Source organism: Mobula birostris, chromosome 1, assembly GCF_030028105.1.
Source record: "Mobula birostris isolate sMobBir1 chromosome 1, sMobBir1.hap1, whole genome shotgun sequence".
Taxonomy (NCBI): Eukaryota; Metazoa; Chordata; class Chondrichthyes; order Myliobatiformes; family Myliobatidae; genus Mobula; species Mobula birostris.
In genome coordinates, this window is record NC_092370.1 from 92430032 (window position 1) to 92446586 (window position 16555).

The 16555-nt window shown below is 40.6% G+C and overlaps 1 protein-coding gene across 3 annotated transcripts in view; it reads left to right on the top strand.

Moving 5' to 3' along the window:
• Nucleotides 1-16555, top strand: part of lama1 (laminin, alpha 1) — a 346500-nt gene that overhangs the window by 79359 nt on the left and 250586 nt on the right. The window lies entirely within an intron of this gene.

Genomic DNA, 16555 nt, shown 5'->3' on the forward strand with positions numbered 1-16555 from the left:
TGGTTGAGGCAGATACATCAATGACATTTTAAAGCCATTTGGAAGGTACGTAGTTAGGGAAGATTTATAGGGATATGGGTCAAAAGCAGGCCAAATGGATGAGCTTAGATGGGAATCTTAGTAACCATGACCAGATGAGCCTTGTTTCGTGCAGTATAAATTTATGACTTTAGGAAGCAATGCTGTGTTGACAGTGAGGCCAAAGGATGGTCTTGGCCAACTTCATCTAAAATTTGCACTTCTCCAGTTTGTGAACTTTTGTTAGACACATTTATTGTGTTTTGTTTCCTTTTGCTTATCAAATTAATATTCAATGATTTTGGGGTTCAGTTTCCTATTAAGGAGACTCCTGCTCTTTACCAGCTGATCTGGAAATAATATACACTTGGTGAGACATTACATCACTTTCTGCCATTGCAATCATCTCCACCCATTTGTCAGCTCACTTTAGATGTGGTGTGATTAGCATATGTTAGAATGGTATAGCCAGAAGCAGCAGGCTTACCCTATGCAAAACTGACATTTTCATTTCAAATCTCTCTTTCTCCTTGGGAGGTCGGTCTGAGTCCATGAACTCAGTTGCAAGCAGCTCAGTGGAATAATTCAACTTTTCATTTGAAATTGTAATGATCATCAGTGGCTGTTCAAAGGCTTTTTTCCCCCAGCTGGATTCCAGTTCAAATCCTTGAGATGAATTCTCAAAGATTAAGCTATCTACCCTCCACCTGGTTTTAACCCTTTATGTATTTGATAGGAACTGCATGCAAAGAGCTATAAACTGCAGCATACAATGTACAAGCCTTACTGGGTAGTTTTTAATTGAGCTCCATCCTAAAGAACCAGTGATTAATTTTAAAACAGTCTCACTTTGCCTAATAAAATTAGTTGGGGGATAGTTGAGATAGGATGTGAAAAAAGGGTGTTTGAAAATATGACCCACACACCTCAATATCTTTATATTGGATACGCTGCAGAAAATGTAGAGGAGGAGGTCGAATATATCCTGAACATTAGTTGGTGTTAGGTCAGTCATTATAACATATAATAGAGCAGTAAATCACAGGAACAATCCCTTTGGCCCACAGAGTCTGCAGTGAACAGGATGCTGAATTGAATTTATCCTCATTTGCCTGTATCTCACTGAATCTCACTTATTCTCAGTGGCACAGACAATAATCCAGAGATTACTGCCCTCAAGGTCCTGCTTTTCAGCTTTCAACCTAAACACCCCCCCCCCCCCCATATCACCAACAAACAACCTCTCATGGTGTTTGCAGTCTCAAAAGCACCCTAGCTCTTTTTAAACCTCATGCCGCATCACCAACAAACGATCTCTCGCAATGACTGGAGCCCACCAAAAAGTCAACTGGCACTGATTTACACTAACCCTCCACGAATCCCATTTTATTCTACCCTCATCTCCTCTGTTCACTCCAGATTCTATCTCACACCTATACTAGAGATAATTTAGAGTAGGCAACTAACCTAAAGATCAACATTTCTTTAAGTTGGAAGATAGAACGTAGAAGTGTCCAACACAGTATAGGCTCTTTGGCCTACCATGTTGTGCTGACCTATATAAGCCTGCTGTACTAACAATCTGACCCTTCCATCCAACATAGCCCGTAACCTCAAATTTTCTTATATTCCTGTGCCTGTTTCAGAGTTCTGCAGTGAGGCAATGAGTGAATACCTCTTCCAGCCATGAAACTGTTCCCTTGAAGAGAGGCAGGCAGTTTTCAAGCAGTCCTGGGCAGCATTAGCCGCTCACAATACTGAGTACCTGATGATGCATTCAGCCAATAAGCAATTGAATGTTTTGCAATCCCCATGACCGCTTTAGGTGGCTGTTGTGTTTAACTTTCAATGCCCTTGTTTTATTTACATTTTTAACATAGTAATATATTCCAAGGCACTTCACAGGACTATTAATGAGCACATTTTAACAGTAAAACCTCAAGGTATCACTGTGGCACATCCAGTAGATCTGCTGCCTCACAGCTCCAGTGACCTGGGTTCAACCTTGACCTTCAGCACTTTGTCTGTGGACTTTGTAGGTTCCCTCTGTGAGCGTGCAAGGTTTGCCTGGTTTTTCAAGTTCCCTCCCCCATCGCAAAGACACGTGTGTTGATAGGTTAAATAGCACCAATCTGTAGGTGAGTGTTGGAATCTAAGAGGTGGTTGTGTAGAGTTGAGATGAATGGAGAGGAATAAAAGGAGATTAGGGCCATAGAGCTACACACAAGGAAGCAGGCCTTTCATTCCATCTGGGGCATATTGACTAGATACTAATGTAAGCTAGTCCATTTACTTGACAGTCAGTGCAGACTTGGTGGCTGGCTGAAGGCCATGCTTTATGTTCAAGATTGTTTAATGTCAATTTCCAGTACATAAGTGCAGAGGAGAATTAATTAGTTGTTAACTCCGGATCTGATGCAACGCAAAAACATCCACAATGAGACAAAGAACACAATAATTTTAAAAAATTGCAATAGGTATAAATACACAAGATTTTATAAGTATATAAAGTAGTGATGGTGGAGTATGTGGAGGAGTGGGTTAGTGAGTGGAGGCATTGTCAGTCTTACTACTTGGAGAAAGTAACTGTGGTATGACAGTGTTTCTGAAGAGGTATTAAGGCAGATGCTCTTAAAAGGAGAGAAGGAGAGAGAGAGAGGAGTTTTCCAGAGCTTCATTTGCACGATTTGTTTTTGTTTCGTGGTTGTCTGTGGAAAAGACGAATCTCAGGCTTGTATACTGCATACATACTTTGAATCTTTTGGAGCTTAAGAGCCATGCAGCACAAAGCAGTTTTGCCAGTGATGGCATAATTGCAACAGGGATCAGAGTCTAAATCGAGTTTAATATCACCAACGTATGTTGTGAAATTTATTATTTTGCAACAGCAATACATTGCAATACATAATAATAAAAACTATAAATTACTATAATAATAGGCATCTGTTAGTCTCATGAGACCATGGATTTGCGCCTTGGAAGGTTTCCAGGGCACAGGCCTGGGTAGGGTTGTATGGAAGACCAGCAGTTGCCCATGCTGCAAGTCTCCCCTCTCCACAGCACTGATGTTGTCCAAGGGAAGGGCATTAGGACCCATACAGCTTGGCACCGGTGTCGTCGCAGAGCAGTGAGTGGTTAAGTGCCTTGCTCAAGGACACAACACGCTGCCTCAGCCAAGACTCGGACTAGCGACCTTCAGATCGCTAGACGAGCGCCTTAACCACTTGGCCACGTGTCAACATTAAATTACTATAAGTATATATAAAAAAAAATAAATACGTAAAAAGAGGGGGAAAATATTGAGAAAGTGTTCGTCAGTTCAGTGTCCATTCAGAAATCTGATGTGGCGGGGAAGAAGCTGGCCCTGAAATATTGTGTGTGTTCAGGCTCCTGTACCATCACCTTGATGGTAGCAATGAGAAGAGGGTGGGTGATGGATGCCCTTAATGATGGATGTTGCCTTTTGAGGGTGTCCTTGATGCTGGGGTGACTAGTGCCCATGATGGAGCTGGCTGAGTTTATAACTTCCTGCAGCTCTTTCAAATCCCATGCAGTGGCCCCCTCCATACCAGACAGTGATACAATCAGTTAGACTGTTTTCCATAGCCCCAAGGATCCAGAATATAAGCAACATGGAAAACATGGATGATTATAGGAAGGATTTACCGTGAAGATAGATTGTGACATTTTAAAATGGAGCATTGTTGGACTGTGATCCGTTGCAGGTCTGAGTCAGTGATGGTAAATATCCAAGACTTCATGGGGATTGGGATTCCGGCGGCAAGTCTTTGGATTGCCTCTGCTTTACGTTGGTTGGAATAAAGTGCATCCACTTTGTACAAGTTAGAATACCCATTACATTATAGCCAGCCAGAATGGCAGCTTTTGGGTATATCAGTTGTCAGTTGAGCCCAGTCTCCTCACTGCTGAGAATTGAGTTTATGATCATAATTTATGTTTAACTATTCTGCATTTTACCTCAGGAGAAACTGGGGAAGGCTGATGCTTACTAATTAATGAGTCAATTGATTGCTTTACCATGAATCACATCCTGCCTCCTTGCAGTTCATCTGTTGACTTACTGCTGGAATCAAACTGTTTCTGTGATAGCCGAAGCAGGTCTCTAAGCCTGGGTTACAAAGGAACCCGAGTTGAGTTAAGTTTACTGTCATCTGCAAAAGTGTGATGAGGTACAGATACAGTGAAAAATCTGCTTGTGACAGCGTCACAGGCATGTCAACACAGGCAGCACACAAAATATAAATTATATAAAATAGTGAAGAGAGAAAAAAATAGTGGCTATACCACCTTCAAGCCCAGCCCAACCTGTAGTCTGACTTGTTTCATTTACGAAATGGCGTGAGGTGGAAAACTGGTAGATGGCACAACGAAAAAGAAAGAAGAAAGCAAGCTATTCAACTCCAAATTAAAAAGGAGTCCATTTGATGGATGCCTGAATACTGAACTGCGTGTTCTGTTTTGTAAATCTCTAATTTGGAATTAGAAGGAGTCAGGATTGATTTTTTTTATCTGGGCTGTGCTGATTGAAGTGAAAAGAATAATTTGCCCTGACTCATTGTTGAAGAAGGATTTAGAATGAGCTGCGTCAGCTGCCGTTTTCATGGTGTGATTATGCTGCTTCAGCGATGGAACAGGAAGGAAAACTTGGTGCAAGCAGGACTTATTCCCAGTACAGCCAAATATATGTGTGATGAGCACAGAGGTACCTTAACAGGTGGTGGCAAACAGAGTAAATGGGTTAAAAATAACCACTCAAACGCTGTGTCTGGTGCCTAGCAAGAAATTCCAAATGTAGACAGAAATGTTTAAGTTTACCTTAGATTTTTTTGATGCCTTGAGTGATAACCCGTTCTCCTCCTCCTTGTTCAGCCCATCTTCTTCATCCAGATTTACTTCACTTCTTTGGCTTCCAATAACTTCACCATGCCCCCCCAGTTTCTGGCACGAATATAGAAACAATTCAGCACAGGGACAGGCGCTTTGGTCCACAGTGTCTGTGCCAACAGTGGTACCAATTTAAACTTCCCCTCTGCCATCCGATTTCTGAATGGTCCATGAACACTACCTCACTTTTCCTCTTTTGCACTATCTATTTGCCTGTCTGCTTATTTACTTAGTTACTGAGATAGTAATTTTTATGTCTTGCACTGGACCACTGCCATAAAATAAAACAAACTTCACAACATAGGTAGGTGATGATAAACTTTGTTTATTTAGCGATACAGTGTTGAGCAGGCCCTTTTGGGCCTTTGAGCCACACTGCCCGAGCGACCCCACAACCCCAGTTAACCCTAACCTAATTACGAGACAATTTACAATGACCAATCAACCTACTCGATATGACTTTGGACTGTGGGAGGAAACCAGGACACACAGGGAAAACCCACACGTTCAATGGGGAGAACATACAGAACGGTGTTGAGATTGAACTACTGAGCACTCACAGCTGTAATAGCAATGTACTATCCGCTGTGCTGCCAATTTTTAATTCTCTTAACATAATGCAACCTAGTTAATGTATTTTCTACTATTTCATTTTAGAGTTTACATATGCTTTCGATAGGTTCTGCTCTGTCAAGGAGCTTTCAGTAGTTGGTAATACAAGTAGAAAAGCCTACCTGCCCATAAAATCATCACCCATGATTACCCGTGACATTGTTCACGGGTGGGGATCATTGTTGAAGCAGAACGCAAACCAACTTGGTTAGAATGCAGGGGTTGGCGTAACTGAGTTCTTAGGGAGTCGTGCAGTGATGCAGGTAAGATTATAGGTGGAGTTTAGGGGCAAGTGAGAGACTTTGCAGAGGGATGTTAATGGCTGGCAGAGAGCAGATGTTCAGAATGAAGGACTCAACAGAGAGTCTGTTGCATGAAAGGGACATGGCAGAGGCTGGAGGCGATTGGGCAAAATGAAGGAGAAATGTTAAAGGCTGAGACAGCATACAACAAGGTGGGTTTGATGAGTGTTGAGGAGAAGGTTGTTAAGGAAACAGCTAGATAAAATGGGGAAAGGCATAAGGATCCAAGATGATGACTGGTAGGGCAGGAAGACAGAGATGACAGATTGGGGAATTAGGTGTAAAACAGGGTGGAGACGTTGCTGAGAAATTCTACAGGTCTTATAGATCCAAGCTGTTGGTTGGAGGGGCAGAGAGGAGAGAATGGGAATTAGCTGTAATAGGTAATGCCAGCTGTTACTAAAATGTAAAGGGGCAACTTGTGCTGTAAAAATGACAGGCAAACAATTGTTTTGATTTTAGAAGTATGGCTTCAAGTATCATTGGCACCTGATTATCCTTGACAAATGATCTTAGTGTGAAGATCACTTGTATTTTCTTACAACAGAGAAGGAGTAAACCATCATTCACCTTCCTCCACTTCCTTCCATGTAAGTTATTACCTCTTATCTATCTAGTAGCATCTTATTGATCCTCCCTCCTATATGAACGACAGCTCTTAGTGACAAGTTAATCTTCAATTGACAAGTCTTTAGGAGGTGGGATGGATCCAGAGCTTCTGAGGAAACCCATGTGGTCACAGATAGAATGTGCAAACTCCACACAGCATTGAAGCGAGGATTAAACCTGGGTTACTGGAGTTGTGAGGCAGCGAGATTTACAGTTGCACTCCTGTGCCAAACTGGAGAGATGAGTTAAAAACATACCACAACAGCTTGGGGGTTTAAATTCTATTTTGGATTTAAGTTTTTCAATCAGTAATTTGACCAAAAAAATGATTGTTGGCCTACTTAAAACCCAATAATAATATAAGGAATGAAATTTGACATCTCTAACCAGGCTGGTCTGTAAATGATTTCAGTACCAAAACATTGTAGTTGCTTCTTTATCATGGTAGTCATAGGTGATGAAGCTTCCCAGGAACATGCTGCTGATGTCATGAGACTTATTTCTTTGCTTGGACTCTGGGCTGCATTTGACCAATATGGACAATCTGGTACATCCTTTCCATGACCTACTGAATAAGCAGCGGAGCACTCTTTCGAACAGACTTATTCAGCTCTGCTGTCACAAGGGTTGCTACAGAAAATCTTGCCTTCCAAATGCAATAAGTACCGGCTGGTGGCGCAGTGACATCAGCGCCGGACTCGAGCGAAAGTTCCTGAGTTCGAATTCAGTCAGGCCACTCCCGGGCATGCTTTCCATCCGTGCCGGGAGCTCGCAACTCGGCCCTGTAAAAAAAAACTGCACTGTGAGAAGGATGTGGGGGACCACTCACAGAATCTTTCCTCCAAGACAACCACTTGAAAGGTGGTTGCTGAGGCTCTGGCAGAGAATGGCACACAAAAAAATGCAATAAACATATGCAACAGTTCATCTCCGTGCGGCAGGAGAACACACATCATAGTACAATAGCCTATTATTATTATTATTGCACATTATTGTAAACTACTGCACATTGGTCAATTATTATTGTGTATATTGTTATTCTGTTTCATTAATAGTTAAAACTGCACACTACTAAGTGTGCTTTTTAAATGTTGCTGTTGTAACAATAGAATTTCCCACTCAGGATCAATAAAATATTTATTATTACTATTAACTATTCTTCACACAATTCATTTCCAAAAGCCAGCCTAGGAGTATTTGACTGTGTCTTGCGGTTAAAACCGATACAACCTTTTGTTAATGAGAGTGGATTTAGAAGTGCTAGGGAATGTACCCCTGGTTTATCCAGGCAGAAGGAGCGAATTCTTAACTCGGATTAGTTTCCCACAGTGTGTGAACTTTTCTGCATTGTAACCCAGTGACCTGGTGCATCTGTATTCCATATTACTGGGATCTCTTCAAAATCTGCCATGGGGTCGATATGCCCCCCAGGTAACAACCAGACTGACATCTGCTCTCAGAGGGAGTTTTTTGAAGCTCATGTTTAAATATGCAGTTTGCTTACAAAGAAAACTATGTCCACCAAAGACCCAGAAATCTTCCTTTTGATTACTTTAGTGAAAATATTGATCTGAATAAGAAGTAAGATTTCTCAACTTACATTAACACGAACATTTCTACAGAGAAAGTGGTAAGGAAGGAAATTTTGAGACCCCTCTATCTGCCTTCTGCAGCCCACCTTCTTTTTCACAAGGCCTGCACACATTTTGACCAATCCCACGACCTCCCCGACATTCCCAGTTTGCTGATCCATCCTGGATCTGTGTCTGGTAGTGCCTCACTGCTAATGTTCCTATCTCCTTTTCTCCAGTTCTGTCATGGTCATGCCGCTCCCTATCACACACCCTACCATCCCTGCTGCCCTTTGCAATAGCTGCTTCTCCAACAAATCCCTGTCTACTCTGTCATTGTTCACTGCTAGTTCTTTGGCTGCCAAGCCCCTCAGCTTTGGAATGACCTTGCTAAATCTCTTTCCTTCTTGCACAAAGTTCAAAGTAAATTTATTTATCATTGTACATATATGTACTACATACGACTGTGAGACTTACTTGTAAAAGTCTAGTTAGGCTGCATTTAGAGTATTGCATTCAGTTCTAGGAAGGATGTTGAAACTTTGGAAAGGGCAGAGAAGAGATTTACCAGGATGCTGCCTGGATTAGAGGGTGTGTGCTATAATGAGAGGTTGGACAAACCTGGGTTGTTTTTCTGGAACAGCAGAGGCTGAAGAGAGATCTGATAGAAGTTTATAAGATCATGAGAGACATGGATAGAGCAGACAGACAGTATATTTCTCCCAGGGTTGAAATGTCTAATACCAGACAGGATGCATTTAAGGCGAGAAGAGGTAATTTCACTGCCTGGGATGGTGGTAGAGGCAGATATGTTAGAGACACTTTGTTGGACACGTGAATGTGAGGAAAGTGGAAGGGTATGGACATTGTGTAGGCAGAGGAAATTAGTTTAGTTGGCCATTTGATTACTAACTGGTTCACCACAACTTTGTGGGCCAAGGGACCTGTTCCTGTGCTGTAATGTTCTAAGACAAAAAAACAGAGAAATGAAGCAGTATCAAAGTTAAAGTTGAGCAGAACGAGTACACAGATCCCGCACACACACAAACATGGGTTTAAATGTAGCCTCTTTTTTCAGTTTGTGATCCTGTCATGAAACCTATGAGTGAAGACTTCAACTGATAATTTTAAACTGTCGTGTCAGATCCGAGTGTGTTGGGACTAGAATTTGTGAGGACATGTATTAATGTAATTTAACGTGGGTTTGGACAAACGTTGCAGGGCTACATTGAACGAGCAGGGCGGTGGGATGGAATAGATTGCTCTGTATAAGGAGCAGGCATGGTGGGGGTAGACTGACCAGCCACCTCCTGTGTTGCAGTAATGCTTTGATTGGATGAATGGAAGTAGTGTACTCCGGGGTAGCTTTCTGTGTACCTCGGTTTACTTGTATTTAAATTTGTAGGTAGCCACCACAATCTAACTCTTGTGTGTGAACTGTGCATAACATAGAGAGTTCTATTGTCCTTGAATGCTTCACATCCCATTTCCCTGCTGGCCTCACTGGCCTTCAGCAGAGAACCAATAGATTGTAACAGCTGCCTTTTTGTTTGCTTCAAATGCGTGTGAAAGTTGTTTTATTCTGGTGCAGTGAGCAGCCTACATTGTCAGAGTGTGTTACTCCCCAGTATCTCTCCCTCTATTGGGCCTGCTGTGATTCGGGTTGACACACTAACCACAGGTGTAAGCAACTCCCGTTTACTCCAAGGACAGTTCCAGATCTTGTTTCCTAGGATCTAATAGAACAAAAGTAGGAGAATATAGTTGAGCTGCAGACCTACCAAGAATTTGAATAAACCCACTTTTTAATCTGACTTTTGTTCATCGTGTGTACACTTCACAGAAGTCTCAGAGAAAAGTCCCAGTTATATTTCCCATCAAATTTGAAGTTGATTTTAATAGTACCTCATATTCTGCCCTGGTTTCATAGATCATAGTGTTGAAACAGGCCCCTCGGCACTTCATTTATTTACTTTTTCTGCCAAATTATGTATTGCATTAAACTGCTGCTGCTAAGTTAACAAATTTAACGACACATGCCAGTGATAATAAACCTGATTCTGATCAAGTCTGAGTTGACCATCATTGTACAAATCCCATATGGTTCTCCCCAATTTCACCCCAGCTCTCCAAGTAGCTGCCCTTTGCTGGTTGTAACTTCTGTACCATTTCCCCATAACTCTAATTTCCCAATCTTTCAAATATTTATCTATTTCCCCCTTAGTTATATCTGATAATCATACACCACTATCCTCTGGAGCAGAGAATTCCAGAGATTCAGCACACTCTGAGAGATTACATTTCCACATACCTTAGTCTTAAATGATAGACCTTTTATTTTGTAGTTATGTCCCCTTGTTTGTGACTCTTCCACAAGTGAAAACATTTCAACATTTAACTTGCTGACCCCGTCAGTCTCTTATATACTTGAATAAGGTCACCCCTCATTCTATGAAACTCCAAGGAAAACAGGCCCTTGCCCCATTTTCTGGCACAATATGCAAGCATTCTAAATTTGGTCCTTCAGTTCTCTCTAGAATGACATGGTCAATTTATTTTAATGATATTATGCATCAGGATTGGGATTATACTTTAGCACCCGGGCATTTGGTAGGATACTGTGTTTTACTCCTCAAACTCTTGTCCCAGTTTTAGCTCTGTGGAGGGTAATGATGAACAGGAGTCAGAATGGAGCATTGTCGTCAGGCTGAACCTCACACACTTCCTGGTGGCCCGTCTTCTGAGGTTGTTTATGGGTTACATACAAAGTACTGGATGAACTCCACAGGTCAGGTAGCATCTGTGGAGGGGAATAGACAGCCGATGTTTCCAGTTAAGACTTTTTCTTGAGACCCTTTATTCGGTCCAGTTGAGGGTCTCAAACCAAAATGTTGACAGTTTGTTCCCCTCCATAGAGACGAGCTGATCTGCTCAATTCCTCCTATAATTTGTGTGTTGCTTCAAATTCCAGTAGCTGCAGTCTTTTGTGTCTCCAGTATTTATGAGTTTGTTGCCCATATCAACCTTTTGTTCTCTCATTAGTAATGCTCAGGGATGAACTTTAGCCCCTAGTTAAGTGCCACCACTGTTTCAGGTCTCTCAATAATGGCAGAGCTTCTACCTTTGTAATCTAATCAAAACCCATATGGTTCTTACCTTTCTCTGATGCTGGGCTCTTGAATTTAATTTGCTAATTATCAGGAACTGTGCCTTCAGAATTTGAATGAGATTCATTACCACTGACCTATGTCATGAAAGTTGTTGTTTTTGTGGCAGCAGTGCAATGCAATGCATAAAATATACTATAAATTTCTATAATATGGTTGTGAATCACTTTTTGTGAACAATTCTCTGGTGAAATTCATGGCTGTTTGCACTATATTGCTATTGGTATTGATTTATTATTGCCTCATGTATCAAAGTAAATTGAAAAAGCTTGTCTTGCATTCTGTTCATACTGATTGCACTTTGAGGTAAAATCAGGTAAACCTATAACAACATAAAATGAAATGTAAAAGCTTCCGAAAAAATACAATGCATGTACAGTAAATAAAATGAAAGATCACAACAGGGTTGATTGGAAGGTTAAGATCCATGTTATCACACAAGAAGTCTGTTCAAGAGTCTGAGGGAGTGATTACAGTAGGATTAGAGATGTATGGTAAATGGAATTGATCACTCCAGGCTAAAAATGTTTAAGGTATAAACCACTAAAGAAATTATAAGCATGAAATAAAAATGCAGGTAAGGTTGAGTGAAAGAGGGATGAAGGAAGGAGTTTCTTAAGCAAACACCTCTGAGTATGATGGGATGCTGAGTGGTAGCTGCTCTTTGCTACTAGCTTCTCAGTTTTCCAAAGTAATCACTGCTGCAGGTTAGAGGTCATTGCCATTTGTCAACAGAGTTCCTGTTTGGGCATCTCCAAGAATGTCAAGAATGTCCTGATGGATTGGGTTTCAAATGACATTTTGGATGAGTTAAACTCCCTCAGTGATGGCACTTAAAGCCTTTTGTAGGCCGCTTCTTGTGGGACAGTGATTACCTGACTGAGTCTGTTAGTGTAAGGAAGCCTTTCATCAGGAATTTTTATTTTATATCTACTCAGCGGGGTGAAAATGCCAGGTCCATTTTGTTCAAATTTAAACAGAGATACAGAACTAATGCTCTTTTCGCCTGCTTAATTTCGAGAGTTAAGTAAGCAGTTTTGACTGCTGTCTGTGCGTTCCCTGAAATGGTGAAGAGATAATTTAAACCAGTGCAGCTGTAAGAAATTTAAGAAAAAATAATGCACAAAGTGAAAAAGTTATTTGCAACATATATGAGATTTTGATCCTTTTTGCTTTCCCATCACTGAATGGGTATATCCTCTTGGTACTTAATTGTGTGTGCATGTTACTTGTTTATTCACTTGGTTTATTTCAGCAGTATAGTTTTACACTTAAAGTGAAGACATGAAGCTGTGGTGGTCTATTTTTTTCATTGAAGTTGAGTCATGGGAAAAGTCAAGCAGCTAAAATAAGGTGGGGGGGGGTCCTTTTCAGGGGAATGTGAATAACAATTCACATCCAGGGATCTGGGATTTCTCTGAAGTAGCTTAAAGGGGGAAGGAATTACACTCATGATTAAAGAATTTTACTCTTCCTATACTCTGGTATAACGTTCAGAGTCTCTGCATGCCACCCCACTCTGCTCCACCTTATCCCCAGCAGGAAGAGCTGTTAGATCCTTTGGCAGCCTATGTTTAATTACTTCCTGTTTTCATCTTGGTGGAGGAGTCAGAACATAGAAAATTTCAATGCTTTTGGGCCCTGGTGACACAGTAAAGATCAAGCATGAGATAACTACTACTAGTGCTGGGCCTAGAAAATCACTCCTGGTATTTCCCTTCATTATTTTAGTTGGGATCTTTTTATCCATTTTACTTTAAAAATATTTTTTCCAACCATATTTTATTTAGAAAATGTTGCATGCTATCTGAGATTTTATACTTTTGTTTATTCTTTCAAACTGCAAGCAAACAAAATTAAATTGAAAGGTAATGATGGCAAAGGCTTTCCTAAACTTGGCCAATTCTGATAGAAATGGGGAGAGTAACAGCTCAAGATTCAAGATTGTTTAATATAATTTCCTGTAAACAAGTGTAAGCAGAAAAAAATAATTGTTATTCCGGATATGATGCAGACCCAAGAAAACACAAGATAAAGGAAATAATAATAATAATTTTAAAACACAATAAATATAAATACATAATATAGCTTGTCTACAGAGCCTAATTCAACTTATGTCCATAAAGTGACGCCAGGCTGTGTATAAAATGATTAATGGAAGTGATGGAGTTAGTAACTGTTTTTGAGTCTGGTAGTCCTCGCACGGATACTGCAATATGTTGCCTCCTTTCTAATAGGAGTTGGACAGCAACCGCTAGAAATCTAAAACAAAGTAAACAAAAACACAAAGAATTGTTCAGTTTACTCTACGAGGGCTCTCCAGCTTATGAGTGATCTGAATTATAGCAATACAACTTTACACAAATTCTCCTTTAATTTTTACTGAAGCCTAACAAAAAAGAAAAAGGTTCATGGTATACATTAACAACTGGATGCAGTGTATTTTCCATTAGTTGAATTATGGGCATTCATACAGTACAAATAGAAGGTATGCAATCAAATGAATGAATTATAGCAACTGTATGCAGAGTAATACAGAGGAAATTATATGTTTCTGACATACAGAAAAATTCTTATATGGGCACACAGTTCACAGGAATGGTATTCTTTCATAACTCAGCATCTGTCAGTATTCACATGTTCACATGTTGTACAGTACATTAGATTCTTGTCCATCGTTTTGCTACAGTGCTCTCTAACAAAGTGCGATTTTTACATTGTAGATTTTACTTCCCTCTTCTCCCCTCCCTCCCCCCCACCTTTTAAATCTACTCCTCATCTTTTTTGTCCGGTTCTGCTGAAGGCTCTTGGCCTGAAACATCGACTGTACTCTTTTCTGTAGATGCTGCCTGGCCTGTAAGTTCCTCTAGTATTTTGTGTGTGTTGCTTGGATTTCCAGCATCTGCAGATTTCTCTTGTTTGTGATTTTAGATTTTACTTATAGTGTGAAGTTGGAAATCATCTGTGGCTCACTGAGCACCACTGCTCCTTCAACCCTCAAACCAAGAATGTTCTACACAGAAACCTAAAAGGATGCTCTTCCACCCGAGCAAAGTACTGATGGAGCAGGTCGTTGGAGCTGATTGGCTCCTAAGGTCATAAAAGAAGTGGCTGCAGACATGATGGACAGAAACACTGATCATAGCTTTCCAGTTTCCTACATTTGGGAAATTTTCCTAACAAAGTGGAAAACAATAACCATAAACACAAGATTCTTCAGATGTTGAAAATCCCAAATAATACACACAAAATGCTAGGAACTCGGCAGGCCAGGCAGCATCTGGCGAGAAATAAACAGTTGCTGCTTTGGGCTGAGGCACCTCATAAGGAGTTATTGATGAAAAGTCTCAGCCTGAAGCATTGACTGTTCAGTCCTACCCACAGGTAGTCATAATGCTGTTATCAGAAGGAAAGAGGGAGACAGGAAGCCCAGTTAACCTAATATCTTCGTTGTGAAATTATTGTGATCCCATTATTAAGAATCTAGAAATACGGCATTTTGAAAATTGTGATACAATCAAGCAGAACAATTGTGGTCTTGCTGGAAATCATGTTTGAAGATTTGTTAGAGCAGGGTGGTTAAAAGAATGCTAGTGGATAGAGTGTATTTAGAATCCCAGAAGGTATGGATTGAGATGGATCAGGTTATAGTTTATAGTGCTTTGGGAACCATGTTAGGGAAAGAAGACTTATTAACAGGAGACAGAGAGTTGTGTAACTTTCAGGGTGGAAAGCTGTAATTAATGAGGTGCTACAGGGAATGGTGTGGCTATTGACAGACTTTATTAATAACTCACGAAGGAACTCAGTATAGCATAGCCAAATTTCCAAATGATACAAAGAAAGGTGGGGAGTGGGTGATGAGGAGAGCACAAAGAGTCTGCAAAGGTACTTAATTAGATTAAGTTCATGGGAAAATAGATAAAGAATAATATGGGGAAATGAGAGTTTATTCACTTGGAAAGGAAGAATGGAAATATACAATATTGTAGAGAGGCTGCAAAATGCTGCAGGATCTGTGAATCCTCATACACATTAAACATAGAGTCAGCACTCCAGTAGACCAGGAGAGCTAATGGAGTTACACCTTTATGGAATATAAAAAAGCAGAAAGCCTTGCTGCAAATGGCCTGAGTGTTAGTGAGACTGTACAGCTGAATTGTGAGAGAAGTTTTGGTCTCTATTTAAGCACTGGTGTGCCCACATCAGAGGTAGTTGAGAGAGTAATTATCAGGTTGATTCATGGATGAAGGAACTGTCTTATGAGGAAAGATTGAAGAGAGCGGGCCTAGACATATTCGTCTTTTGATGAATGATAGTTGTTCTTGATCTGTAAGAGCTTGATGGGGGAGACATTGAGATGGTGATTCTCCTCATAGATGATTCTAGAACTAAAGGCATAGTTTCCGGATAATGGATTACCTATTTAGGAATGAGATGATGTGTTTTTTATTTTATAGAGAGCTTTAAATTATTTGAAATCTTTACTACAGAGGGATGTGGTGGATGAATAATTGAAATTATTCAAGATTACATTAGATTAGATTCAGCTTTATTGTCATTGTGCCGAGTACAGATACAAAGCCAATGAAATGCATTTAGCATCTGATCAGAAATGCAAAGAATAGTGTTATTTACAAAATAACTGTGAATAAAAAGTAAGTGCTACAGCACACAAATATAAAAGTACTGAGACAGTACAATACGGATGCAATACTGCTTAGCGCTGTGATGAGAGGTTCAGCAGTGTCACAGCCTCAGGGAAGAAGCTCTTCCTGTGCCTGCTGGTGCGGGAGCAGAGGCTCCTGTAGTGCCTACCGGATGGGAGGAGAGTAAAAAGTCCATGGTTAGGGTGAGATGCATCCCTGATAATGCTTTTTGCCCTGCCCAGGCAGAGTTTATGGTGGGCAATTGGGTGCCGATAATCCGCTGGGCAGTTTTCACCACACGCTGGAGTGCTTTGCGGTTGGATACGGGACAATTGCCATACCACACTGATATGGATGGAATTTTGGTCTGTAGGGGGAGTCAACAGTCATGGGTAACAGGTAGGATCACGTCAGCCAGGATTTTATTAAGTGGTAGAAGTAGGGTTGACAAATTGTTTCTGTGGTAGATGTTAAACTGAGGCTCAATCTGGGGCTCTTGAGTGGGTGTAAAATCTCCTATAGCATTGTTTCAGAATGTGATAGGTGTTACATCCAGGATTCTGGCCAACTTTTATCCCTTATTGCTATCACTAAAACTGAATATATATGGCAATTTTCAGGTTGATCTTTGTGGGAGCAAGTTGATTACCATTACAGTACTTATTGGTAAAGAGCTTTAGGATTCTTCCAGTGGTTGTGCTAGGTGCTTTGCCAATATGTCT